At 50.4% G+C, this 13,436-nt stretch overlaps 1 protein-coding gene across 1 annotated transcript in view; it reads left to right on the top strand.

The window, feature by feature from the left end:
- The window catches only part of ZIC4 (Zic family member 4), a 34,973-nt gene extending 21,777 nt beyond the window's left edge, over positions 1-13,196 (top strand). Inside the window, exon 4 of the transcript XR_004418833.1 lies at positions 13,138-13,196. The gene's annotated coding sequence lies outside the window, so the exon portion shown is untranslated. The remainder of the gene's footprint in view (positions 1-13,137) is intronic.
- Positions 13,197-13,436: the final 240 nt, after the last annotated feature.

The following is a 13,436-nucleotide window of genomic DNA, read 5'->3' as shown; positions in this document are numbered from 1 at the left end:
AGTGTCTCTGTGGGCGCCAGATTGCTCGACCCTGCTCGGCGCCTGGCCAGCCGCCCTCTCCAAGGGGCAGCCCAGCCCGGAACGGCCCGGCTCGGTCCGGAGCCCCTTCCCGGGGCCGGGCTCCCCACCCGGGAGCGCCCGTGTCCGGGGCTGGTGTGCGTGTGCACGCACATCCCCACACACATTTGTTATGTCAACGGGTTCTCTCAGCTGCACGTAGAGACACAGGCACACGGAGCAGCGCCCATCCCTCCCCACCCCTGCGCTGCCCAGATTTTTGCAGTCGGAAGGAAAAACCATCTGGTGCTCCAAAGCCGGTCGTGACACAAACGTGACTTATCGTGACAAGGTAGAAGGAATATGTAGGGAGAAGGAGGTTATGAGGGAGCGGGGGAAGGACAGAAGACGGATTCCCAGTATCACCCACATGACTTGCTAAGCGGCTCCAGCTCCTCTAAAACCTCTGGGCCATATGTTAGTTTATTTACACCCTTTGTCTTTTGGTGCGTAACCTAGTGAAATAATATTCCTGGGATATAAATGAAAGTAAGCTACAGTAAACAAACAAGGGCAGCGCCTGCTAAAACGATATGTAACATTTCTGAGTTTCCAACAGAGTATGTCGTTCCCATGGCTATAACGGGGCCACGTTAGCAATTAAGGCTTTTAGTTAAAGCCCCTAGATTTTTAATGCTGAATGACACCTTGACTCCATTTTCTCATAGATGATTTAGAGTTTTTTGCAGGATTACACTATGGGAGGAAAAGGAGGGAGAAGGACAAAAGCAAAATCAGCTCTTTAACAGTTAAGAAAAAATGGCACAACAGACTAAGGTGTTCTTAATGATGGCAACATCTCAGAGAAACCTCTGAAACTTTCCGTGAGTCTGACTTTATTCTCAGCTTCTTCTCCATTTGGATCCGCCCCGCTCCGAGGCCAAGACCACCGGGGCTCCTTTGGATCAGGAGCCGAGACCCCGCGGAGCTGCAGAGGGTGCGGGCAGCAGATCCCGCGTTTCAAAATCCGTGCATCAACTTCGTTTTCTTCATCGTGAGGCGGCCAACCTCATGGCCGGGCTGGAGCTTGCTGCTCTACAAGGAAACCTTTTTCCTAAAATAAATAGGACTCTCTAAAAGATCGGCAGATCTGAAAGATTTTTTCTTTCCCCCCGGTCAATGTTACCCAAGGATCGGCTCTATGCTGCCGCAAAACCCGTCCCCGGGTCATTGCGGGTTGCCTGGACCGGGGAAGCCACCCCGGGGGGCCGGGCTGAGCCCTGCGGGGCTGGGGGAGGCCCCCGGGACGGCGCTACCCGTGTCCAGCAGCTCCCTCTTGCCCCTCTTTGCCTCCCCTGCCTCGCTGCTGCCTCTGAGAATACCTGCTACAGCACGCTCTGAAAATCAGACAAAAGCGCGGACACCACCACTCCCCCATAATCCCCCCAGCTGTTTTGGGAAGACACATAAAAAAATTAGTCCGCAACTTTTGACTAGTGTCTGCTGGCTTACATTATCCTGTGCCCTGGGTGGGGGCACCAGTGGAGCAATGAGAGCTCCCTGCTCCAGCGCCTGCTCCCGCCAGCGGCCGGGAAACAGGGTGCGACTGAACTTGGGCACAACTGGGCTGCCCGCCCGCAGCCCTCCCTCTTCCTCGTCACGGGGAGTCCCGGAGTGGGGAGTCAAAGGGAGGCTTCAAGGGGGGAGGTTTTGTTATCCCTACCTGAGGACAGATTAATCCTCGCATACACTTGATAAAGATGAAGATCTTGCTGGGAGGAAGAGGGAAAAAACGGGAAGGAAAAGAAAGGAATCGCTGGATTGTTATTGTCTAGAAAACAGGCCACCTTAAAAAACCTGTTGTAGAAATACAGAGAGTCCTTTAAGTGTGAAATATCATTTCATTGTAAATAGTCAAAAAAGAGTCGGTAATCCAACTTCCGGAAACTGTTCTGAATTATTTCAGCAGACTCTTTTAAAAGAGGATTAGCAGGGCTTTAGGGGCAAAATCCTTCTGTTTTATTCAATCTCTGATTTTATGTTATAATTACTAGATGTAAAGACTCGCGAATTAGTATGCAGGCGTCGTTCAGACATTATGCAGGTGCTATTCTAATCATTCAGCTTTTTAATTAAGGAACGAGGTAAGAAAACAGAATCATAAAAACACTTTTGTGAGAGCTGAGAAAATCGTGAGCGACTGCATGAATAAAGCCTTTATACCTTGTCCTGACAGGTCAGACACCAATTGCCTGACTTACGACCTTTTCTTGCTGAAACAATGGTTAACAGCTTTCTCACCTTGTTCCCATTATAGCCTTTATTCTCTCAGAGAATTTATGGAAATGGCCCTAAAATGCTTACACTAAAGAGGGAGATGCAAAAAAGTATTGCAATTTTAATTGGTGCGTGTCCCGTACAAAGATACTTTAATTCGAGGTCGTTCGGGAATTGAGGTACTCGGCTAGGCACGAGGATTTGGGTAGATCGAAACGGTTTGAAGCATAAAATTCTCCTTCAGGGAGAGGAGGGGGACACAAACAAACAAAAAAGCCACCCAAAGTTGCCGGAATGCCCGGACAGCCGCCGCGGCTGGGACGGCGCCGGTCCCCCTTTGTTCAGCGCATCAGAAGGCATCGTGTTCCTAGGTCCCGCGATGCAAACTTAAAGCCTTTGTAGGGCTTTGTTATTATTATTTAATTTCTTTCCCTTGCCTTCCTCCTCTCCCCTCCTCTCCACCCTCCCCACGCCTGGCACGACTGCATCACGTGTATTAACATATGAATGAAACAACCAGAGCCAATGCACTTAAGGTAATACCTATGCTCCGTTCTCGCCTGATTATCTTTTTATAGAAAGTTACATTAACTAATGACATTTACATAAATATGAATAATTAGTAAGGTAAGTAATTCTGCTCCGACGGGGGAAGGCGGAGTAGGGAAGAGTCTGGGACCTGAACCCAATTTTCGTCTCCGTAGACCTGGACGGAGCCTCGCCCTGGCACTGGACAGGAGGCATGGAGTCCTCAGCGGGGAGGAGGAGAACTGTCACGTTTATATTGTTCTCTCTTTCCCCCCCCCCCCTTTCTTTTTTTTTTCCCCCTAATGCGAAACTTTTCTCTTGTGCCCCTCTTTTATCTCCCCTCCAGACCTCCAGTTCTGAGCAGAGTTCAGTGGCTGTAAATGATAGGTTCCCAAAAGCATCAATCCGCGCTCCTCTAGTACTTGGCCGAGAACAATGCAAGTATTAGGATATCAGCAGCACTCGAAATGATCACGCGTTAAATTATTTTGCTTTCACGGATGAGGGGGCTTTTTTCCAATGTAAATCAAGCGCTTTAGTTATTAAGTCTGAACACTAATCTCCAACAACCTTTACATAATGTGGCAGAATGTGCCACACCACTTCGCACCTGCACTCTGAATAGAGCCGCCTTTTCAATGTAAGACACGCTTGTTGCCCCTGGGCTCCAAAGGAGTTGTGTGAATAAGTCAAGCTTTTTGAATACCCCTACTCGCTTTCTCTTCCTCCTTTGATCACAGAAAATGTCTTCTAATTTGTCCTTTTTCATTGTAACAACGTTTTCAAGTCTCTTTTTATTTTCCAAACCACATATTTATAAAGAACATAAATCGCCCCAGAAAACAAAAGTTCTCTCCTCGCCAACTGGCCGAGTAGCCTATGACCACTTTGTTATTCACAAGGAGAAGGAGAAAACAAAGTTCTCGCAAAGACTGTTGCTTCTCGAGTTTGTCCTAAACAAACGTTTAACTTTGGGACAGGACGCGGGGGGAGAAACATGTTTGTTTCCTTCAAAAATAAGGGCAGGTCCATTTGCCTTGGGGATCTGCTTGCTGCTCTCTCCAGGCTGGGGGGCAGCTGCGTTTCAACCTTCTACTGGCGAGAAATGGCGAGGAGGAGGGCAGAAGGGACCGGTACCTCTCTTTGACCACTGGAGTGACTGAAGCCTCCGCCAACTTCCTGAGCCCACCAGACAGCTCAGGGCGAAGCCAGCTGTAGAGAGCGGGTTTGCACGCATTAATTCTTAGCTGAGCTGCCCACTTTAACGACCTTCGAGATAATGAACTCTAATTTATAAATCCGAGAAAGATGTCAAAGTTAATAGCGAGCGGAACCGCTGAAAAGAACCGCTGTGCTCCTTTCTCCCCCACCCCACCATCTCCCTGACACTGTTTTTCCTCCGAGGAGTGGGGCAGAGGCTGCCCCGGTACCGAGTGCGCGGTGCCCGGCCCGGTGGCTCCGGGCTGCCCTGCCCGCTCCGCAGCCCCGCATCAGCTGCGGGGGCACAGGCGAGAGACCAGCAGGGGTTCCACCCCCTGCTTCCACCTCAGCCCTTTCTCAGACATCTCCGAGGTGCTTTGCCCGAGTGTCTGCTAAGGAGCAGTAGGTTAATGGCATTTCAGTGAAGTTGCTCGCTCTGCAGGCTAAGCCCAACCTAGGAGTTTCTCACTCCTCCTTCTCACAGACGGGTTTCCGGACGACTCTTTAACATCCCTATTCATTAGCACGTTAATCAAGGCTGTAATCCCAGCGAAGAGGTGCCTGTGCATTCCTGCTGCAGCTAAAGCCGCCTCTCGAGCGTGCACCTATGCGCAGCGCTGCGCAGCGCCCGCTCCCCCCTCCGACGGGTGCTTCCACCGAGAGCTGTTTCCTTGCATTACCGTAGGCTCCGGGTAAGAAAACTAACAAACCCTTCTAATACAGTTTAAAACACTTTGATGTCTTGCCAAGAAACACACTTCCTTCAAGAGACAAGTCAACATTTGTTTTTCACATTAAATGGCATTTAGTTGCCACTGAAAAAATGATGCTGAAGGACCACTTTTTAATTCGATGTATAACAACCGCGGGGGTCTAAGAGAAAATAACGGCGAAAGCTATAGACACAAATAACTAAATTACCAAAACGTTAGTATATCTCCTAGGTTCATTAATATGTAACAGACTCCCCAGTTAATCTCCAAAAGCCAGTGTTCCCCCTCTAAAATAGCACTCTGGGACGAATTGTACAGGAGATCAATCACTGCTAATGCAGTAAGGTTTACTGCAAGGGGGGAAAAAGCTATTTACACCTTCAAATAGAAGCTTTTGAGATTTAAGAGTAAGGGTCATACATCACCAAGAATAAATGATTATGAATTGGTAAACGCGCCCTCCAGCCATTAGCTATGCGACGCGATTTATCATTTCTGGGTGTTTTTCTTTTTAAAATCATCTGGCTGTTTGAAAAGAAAAGCATGACGGAGAAAAAAAACACCGCGGGAAAGTTTGTTTTTGCATATACTATAAGTCATCAAAACATGGCTATTCAGAAATAAACGGGGTCACTTATGAACTGCTTAACGAGAGACAATAAAGCCCTTTCATTGTACGCTTTTATGACTCAGGGATCGGTGGGCTTCTCCCAGCCCAGCCTCCGGCCGTTCTCTGCCTTTTTTCCTCCTTTCGTTGTAAGTTACAAACCCGCGAGTGTTGCAAGAAATCATTTATGCCCTAAAAAGAAAAAAAAAGAAAAGGTTGCCAGTGTCTTTCTGTTGCCTGGCGTATATTGAACTCAAACTACAGGAGACATTTTGCCAGTTTTGAACAATTGCCAGTCTTTATCCAAGATGGTCCGAAACAGCCGTGTGAGGACTGGATGGGGAGGACCTGCCTTAGATGAGATGGTGGGACAAGAGACCTCTAGTTCCTTGTCTCCATCAGAAAAAAAAGAAAAAAAAAAAGAAAAAAAATAGAGAGATGAGGGCTAGTTTGGGTGGAAAACCTTGCAGCCCAAGGTCAGTGGAAGCCAGTTCAGCCCGTCAGGCGATATCTAGATATTCTTGTGTGTGTAGTCGACTCTTCATTTTTCTTAAGCTATTATCATTAAAACTGTTTCGCAATGCCAAGTAAACTTTTTTCCACTTAGACTCTCAGGGCGGTGGGAATGTTGTTCATCAAAAGAAGTAATTTGTAATAAAACACATACTTCAGAGATGGGAAAGAATGACAGCGTGCTGCCGAAGGGCGGGGAGAGGAGAACTGGCGGCTGCTGGGGGCCGGGGTGCCGATTCCCAAGGCCCCGAGCTTGGGGCAGGCACCGGGATCTGCCGTCGGGGGAGACAGCCCGATGGAGAGGGGGAGTAATAATCGAGGTTCTGGGGGGAAGTCACCTGCCATCTCCTCGAAACCTCTTTCATTCCACAAACAGCTAGGCACCAGTCCAGCTGCGAGGTGCTGGCTGTGCGCAGGGAGGACTTCCAGGGCCACCTCTCTGGAACACTCTCTGGATGTGGCCCTCAGAAAGGTTGGGCAGACCCTGCAGGCCTCTTGCAGAGATGTGTTCGGACCTCTGCTCAGGAGGGTCTCCGGGAAAAATGTAGAGTTCCCAAACTCTTACATCCCACTGCCCCGGTACGTTGGGCTTCAATTTTGACAAGTGCATGTTTCTTAGGGTAAGAGATTTAATATATCTGGTGAAAGGGTCTGTGGCAGTGAGACTCACAGCAGGTAAGCAGCTCTGCTAGGAGGCTTTTTTAGTCCCACTTCTAACACTCCTAACATATTTGCAAGATTTGGGAATAAAAGACTTGGTTTTAGTCTCGAGGACGAGCTGAAATTTCTGGTTTGTTTTACAAGCTCGTTACAAGCACATTTGGCCAACGGGCACTGTTTTATGTAAAGACAAAGACACAGAGCCCATTCTGGGAAATGCGGGGCTTTTAGAAAACTATGCTTCGTGTCTTATTGTCTACTGGGTGGCTTTGGAATAAAAACTCAAACACAAACCCCAAACTCAAGGCAGTTGCACGCGATGGGTTGCTGACCCTCCGAGTGCAAATACCTTGGAGGCACATGGAGACATTTATCGGGGGATACTGTCCCCTCTCATCTTCCGGGCATCTCCCTGCTCCGCACGGTAAGCACCGAAGCGCTCCTGTGCCAGCCTCTCGCCCACTCAAACAGGGCCACCTCGTCATGGACTTCACTGGGGCATGAGCGAATGTGCGCTGTGCAGAGAACGGGGGCACTGTGGAAGCCTTTCCCGGGTGCAGCCGGTGGGATGCGGGGAGGGTGGGCAGTGACCGGCACTGCCCGGGCCTGCCCGCACCCCTGGCCCCGTGCAGCCTCCTCTGCCCACGCCGAGCAGCTCCTGCTGCACCCCTCGCTCTCCGAGGGGTGATAATAAACTCGCAGTTCGCCTTTGTCACAGGAGAGCAAAGGGAGGCCGTTCCCTGCCTCCCCGGGGTCCCCACTGGAACGTCCACTTCTTGGTCCACCAAAGAGGGCTGGGGCACAAGACGTTGTGCGCAGAAATCCTCTTTTCTTTCAGAAGCTTATCTCACAACACAGAGGAAGGGGAAAAATAATAGTCTGAGATGATCTAGTTCTTTGGAATAGATGAAATTGTTTCCTTGAATATCTAATATTGCAATTGCTGTTCGAAGTACACCCATTTCCTCTTTATTACATCATTCTGCATTTTATTTCTATGATTTTATGTTTTACTGCTGCTCCTGCAAAAGTCTATATTTTCAGCGTTATAGAAAGTCTCTGAAGATCCATAAGATTATTATTTATCTGACTTTCTGCGTCTCCGAGAGCTGTATACATTATATAATTGCCTTAAAATGTTTTCATAAATTACATTCAGAAATGTGTCATAGTAAATTACCTTTGTAATAAAATGTAAAAAATGCAAATGGCTGTTGTCTTTATTACGTTTTAAACCATTGGTTTATCTGCACTATTTCACTTGTCAGTTGCACAATATGTTGTATAAAGGGAAAGCACAGTTTGATAACAGATAGATGGAACCTCGTGTGTAATCTAGCAGGCACGTACAGTTTGGGTCATTTCCTTATCTCCCGCAGAAAAGACATTATCCCCCTCATATTTACATACTTTTCAATATTTGTCAAACAATCATAAATTATAAATTAATGAAATGTTCGACAGTCTTCAGAGATCAGGCTAATGAAGACATTTACCTTTTTGGTGATTTGGATTCTCATCTTTGTAAGTTTAATGACATTTAGACTCTCACGGTTTATTAGGCTTTATTAGATTTGTCCTCCACTCCTGCTGTCATTCAGATGTCTCTGCATAAACATCACCTGCTTCAGGTACTAGAACAAATCTTCTCCTTCCTCTGGAGCAGCAGCGACACCACGCCTGGGCGCGGAGCGGGGCGCGGAGCAGGGGGCCATGGCCAGCACAGGCCGCGGGCCGCTGTCCTCGGCCGGCACCACGGGCTGCTCGCCACCCCGGCCGGGCTGGCAGCCCTCTCTCCAGCCAGCCCCGGCGGCCGGGAGCTGCTAAACGCCCTCCCAAGCCAAGGAACCCATCTGCCTTTGGTTACGCCGGAGCCCGAGCCCAGCCCGCAGACAGGCGCACCCAGCCCGGCCCCTCGAGGCCACCCCTGTCGGGCTCCCAGGGACGCCTGAGCGTGCCGGTGTCGTGTGCCAGTGTCGTGTGCCAGCTCTCAGCGCGCTGTTTGTTGTTTCCGTGCGCTCGGGACGGGCTGCGGAGCGCGGGGCTGGCGGCGGTGCCCGGCCGGGAGGGCAGCCCGGCCCCGCTCGGCGTGCGCGGGGAACTCGCTCTCGTGGCTGGTACCTGCCTCCCCAACGCCATCAGGCTGCAGAAATTAAATTAAATCGCCCCCAGGAAGGTCGGCGCTCGTCCACCTTTGCTGGAGAGGCACACGCTGAATCCCACGGGCCAGACCCTGGCGCCATCTTCCCGGGAACAAAGAGCCGGGGCTCCCCAGGCTCGCCGCCGCCCTGTAATCGAGTTTCCTAATTTCATTACTCCGCTGGCAAATGTCAGAAGCATGTGCTGGGGCACGCTACCCCCGCCTCTCCCCCGTCCCCAGGGACCTGGCGGGTGCCTCGACGGCCGGCCCGGCCCCGGGAGCGGGCAGGGAGGTTGGGCTCTGCCTCGCAACCTCCGCGCTCCATCAGAGGTCGGCTGTAAACCTCGCGCCACGAACCTCGGGCATTATTTGCAGAGGCTTCCAAATATTTCCAAACAACGCTTTTTAAAAACACAACGGAGAGTTATTAAAGCGCTTGTTGGTAAAGTGAGCATGTGTTCTGCAATCATCAAAAATTGATATGTACCACCAGTAAAGTAATTATGCACCGTCCTGAGGATACGAGAACAGTACATTGTTAATCCACTTGCACACCCGTTGACTTGCAGCATCAGGCTGCAAATAGCTTAATTAAGTCATACACGTGGAATATAACCATATTGTTACATTGCGTTATGCACACTATATCTCAATTTATTGGGACAATTAATGCCAGTGATAGACCTCGGGCGAAAAATATTAACCACAAAGCACTAAAGTTGCATTCTGGTGACATTTGCAGTACGGGAAGCAAACATTGAAACAAGGCACAGCCTTCGAGAACTGCGAGGACCGCCGGGGATGCCTCTGCCCCCGAGCCCGTCCCTAGCAGGCAGTGGGCAGCCAGGGGGAACGACCTCCACATTTCTCCGTTCCTTGGCTGAGTCCTGCCTTGAGAAAACGCCCGGAGGATCAAAACCGAAAAAAACCTTATTCCTCTTTACTTCAGGGGAGTTTGGGTTGGTTGAGCGCTCCAGGGTCGGTCCTCAGAAGGTGTGAAGTCCAGAGCAAGGGGCCTCAGAGCCAGAGCTTCTTCGCAGAGCAGAGGAGCGGTAACACAGCGGGGCAGGGATTGAAAACCAGCGTTTCACGGGCAGCCTACAGCTGGGGGGACACCCCAGCCCGTCTGATATCCTGCACACTGCAAACATGACCACACGTCCGGCATGAACGGACAGAGCCGACCCTGTGGGCCCGGATCCCGATGGAGTCGGGTCACAACGTGTCGGCAGCGTCCAGTCAGTCAGTGGTCAGAATAGGGAAGCACAGCTGGTGACCAAGGCAGCAATGCTTAGACCCCCACCCCAGGACAACCTGTCCCCTCACCCGCTCCAAAATGCGGGGCGCCCTCGCCTCGTCGTCCCTCGAGGGACGCGGGGGATGAAGGTAACGCCGGCAGCGCTCACAGCATCGCATATCCAGGGGTTCTCAAGCGCCCTGCACAGGCACAGCCCGGGGCTGAGCGGCACTGGGGAGGGCGGTGGGACCTGTCCCACGCAGAGGGAAGCACTGGGGGCAAGGGCAAAGGGGGCAGCTCCGAAGGGCAGCGGGGTCCTTTGTCCAGATCATTAGTGTAAGCAGGGGCAGGTACGCTTCTGGCAGCATGTGACTGGGTCGTACCCCTTTATCCTCTGATTCACCCCTTTTACCGTAAAACCGTTCAGAATCGATATTATTTTATGGGCAATAAAATATTCCTAAATCAAAACCAAAACTTATTTGGTCGACAGATTTTACTGCTTCCTCCAAGTTTTCTAAACGGTCCTCGACGGTGCGCTGTCATTTCCAGCGGGATGGGGATGTCATTCCCCTCTTCAAATTTCCCCAGCCTGCGTTCTTTGGGGATGCAAGGGGCGATTTCCAGCCTCTGGAAGTCTTTGATTTAACGGATTTCCCAAGCGTTTTGGGGAAAAGGCGTCCAGAAGGTCATGAGGATTCCCCTGGACGTCTCTCTTGCCCACACCGAGCTGGCCCATTAAGCGCAGCCACAGGTGGAGGCAGGAGCACAAGTTAGATCCATGCGCTGGGCAGCGGCGGGGGCCGCCGAAGGTCAGGGGTGGCTAAGAGGGACACAGGTCCCTGCCCACACCCCGGTGCCCAGGGCTCCTCAGCTCACTCACACACGAGTGGAGGAGCTGCTTTTCCCAAAGTTTTTCCGGCCAGCATCTTTCCACTCTTATTTGAGCTCTTCTCGTAAGCCTCTGCGCCAGCCGGGAAACGACTGGAAACTGGTTTCCGCTCCTGACCAAACTGGTTTCCGCTCCTGACCAAACTGGTTTCTGCTCCTGACCACTGTCGTGACTGGTGCCGTCTTCGCCCCGGCAGCGCCTGTCGAGGAGCCATTCCCGGAGGTCCTCAGGCGTTAGGAAAGTCCGCAGTAAATTTGCTCTTTGAAAGGGGACAGTGTCCAGTGCGCACCTCGCCCACTCACCCACGCAAAACCACGCTCCTTCCTCCACTCCGTAGCTGGCTTTTAGCAGCGTTATTCTCTCTTTCGTTTACTCGTTTACAAATTAAGTCAAATATCAAGAGTTCAAATCCCCGCTGTCCCGGGGAAACAGCCGGCTCTCGGGGATAGCCCTCGGCTCCCGGGCACTGCCCGCAGCATTCCCCCTCGCAGACAGGACCACGGGCAGGACCTTGGGTCCCCCTTGGTGGCAGCAGCACCGACCGCCTCCAGGCGTGGGCTCGGGGCTCCCCCGTGGTGGGGACAGCCGCCCCTCGGGGACCTGCGCTCCGGTGGCCGCGGTACCTGTGCGAGCGCCGGGGCTGCCCCGCTCCGGGACCCCGGGATGCTCCGGCCCGGCCCGGCCTGGCCGAGCGGCCCCGCCCGCTCCGGAGCTCCGGCTCCCGGTCCCGCGGGCAGGGACAGAGGTGAGGGGGCAGCTCGGCCTGGGGCACCTGCGGGTGGCTGCAGCCCCCCTCCCACTGGGAGCTGAGGAGCCTTGGTCTGCAGGATTGGAGAACTGTGGAAAAGGGGCAAGAGGAGAGAGGAGCCCGGGCAGGACGGGCAGGGCTGTCAGATTATTGTCACCCCTGCGCAGTCAGAACTACGTCCTTCGGTCCAGCAGACCAGAAACTCTGTCCTGTTGCTAAAGCAGGTGGACACAGCCTCGGACTCAGGATAAGGTGCCACATCTCTGCCCTCGCTTACAGCCAGGACAACTTTCTGGAAGCCAATGGCAGTCTCCGAGCGCCACTGAGATCACGAGAATTTCAAAGCTTCTTCCGACAGAGTAGATTAGAGTTTACTAGTGGTTTTAGGGCTGTTTATGAGTATTTCCTAACAATAAACCAAGCCCACATCGAATTCAACCCCTTGCCCCGCACAATCACTAGTCTGTGGTATTAATTTTTGTTATAATTATTAATCGCAGTTATTATTTAGATATATTTACTAGTCATAAGAAGGACAGGAGCTGATTCAAAGCACAGCCTTCGGCTGCAATCCCTGCAGTCCCACAGATTTGTCCTTTCTGGTTACGGCCGGGAAGCCCTCCCTGGAGATGAGACATGAGGTGCTGGTAAATTAAAAAGTAACACCTTGCCCAGGGGCTATGAATGCCGTGTCTTTTTTCAAACTAATAAAACATAAAAAAGGTTAAAAAAAAAAAAAAGCCAAAAATCCTGAGTTGAGGAGGAAAGAAAAACTATTCGTGCCATATGAATTTCAAAAACTCGCTTTTGTTTATTTATTTATACTTTTAAGGGAGGGGGCAGAAGTGGGACAAAGCACGATAAACATAATAAGAAGCTGAAAGTCTGGAGGACTGTAACTTCGGTGGATTGGTTTAAAGTGGGGGCAGACTGTCTACCTTTGGCCATCTGGCTGATTTAAGCTTTTGCCCCCATGCTGTATGATTTTAGCTTAAAATCTCTTCCGTTGCAGTGCTGCTTTTATTGAATTCATCAAAAGCAAACTTTCCCTGAGTTTTTTTTTTTTTTTTTTTTTTTTTTAAGAAGGGCTAAAATAATAAGTCGACCACTGTGACATTCTCTGGGCTTAGGCCATTTTTCATAACGCAGCTGATACGCTTTTGTGCAGCTAAGGCGACCAAACAGATGAATAACGAGAAAAGTCTCTCGAAAACTAAAGCTTACAGCTTTTCCCATCTTTAAAAAGTTAAGTAAAATGAGAGGTGCATGTAAAAAAACCCCTTCCAAATCCAAAACCCAAATCCCATCACGCCAAAGATCAGGGCAATACTTTTATACCTCTGAATGGTAACGATGCCTTTTAAACAACTTACTGCACACACACACACACACACACACACGCGCGCACACACACACACACACACACACACACACACTCGCACAAAACTTTAAAGCTTGTGAAACTGCCCAGGTGGTGTTTATAGGACCGTAGCCAGTGAGTTGTAAAGAAATCCGAGACAGTTGAAGATTAAACTATTTAGAAATACATGACAAACCTTTTTTTTTTTTTTTTTTTTTTCCTTAATTTTATTCCTGTTTCACTGTATCCACCGTGTTTAATGCAGGGCTTAAAGGGTCAAGTTGTCTGCAGCATCAAAGAAGAGTCCCACAAATTGTGATGGTTTGGCAGGCGGGGGTAAGTTTATTATTATTTTTAACGTGTTTTCTCATGAGTGTATGCTTGTGCTTAAAGTTTGCGTTGCAAAGAAAATATGCCCTCGTGATTTTAATGTCATTTTAGCCATAAACCAGTTTTGCGCTCAGAATCACGTCTCTAAAGTTGTTGATGTTCTTCTTGGAGTTTTGTCAAAAAAGAAAAAATCCTCCCGCTTCTCCCAGCAGCAGAGCCAGGCAGAGCCAGACC

The sequence above is a fragment of the Catharus ustulatus genome, chromosome 10, assembly GCF_009819885.2.
Source record: "Catharus ustulatus isolate bCatUst1 chromosome 10, bCatUst1.pri.v2, whole genome shotgun sequence".
Lineage (NCBI taxonomy): Eukaryota > Metazoa > Chordata > Aves > Passeriformes > Turdidae > Catharus > Catharus ustulatus.
Note: the sequence above shows the minus strand (reverse complement) of the source record. Positions and strands in the feature narration are given on the sequence as shown.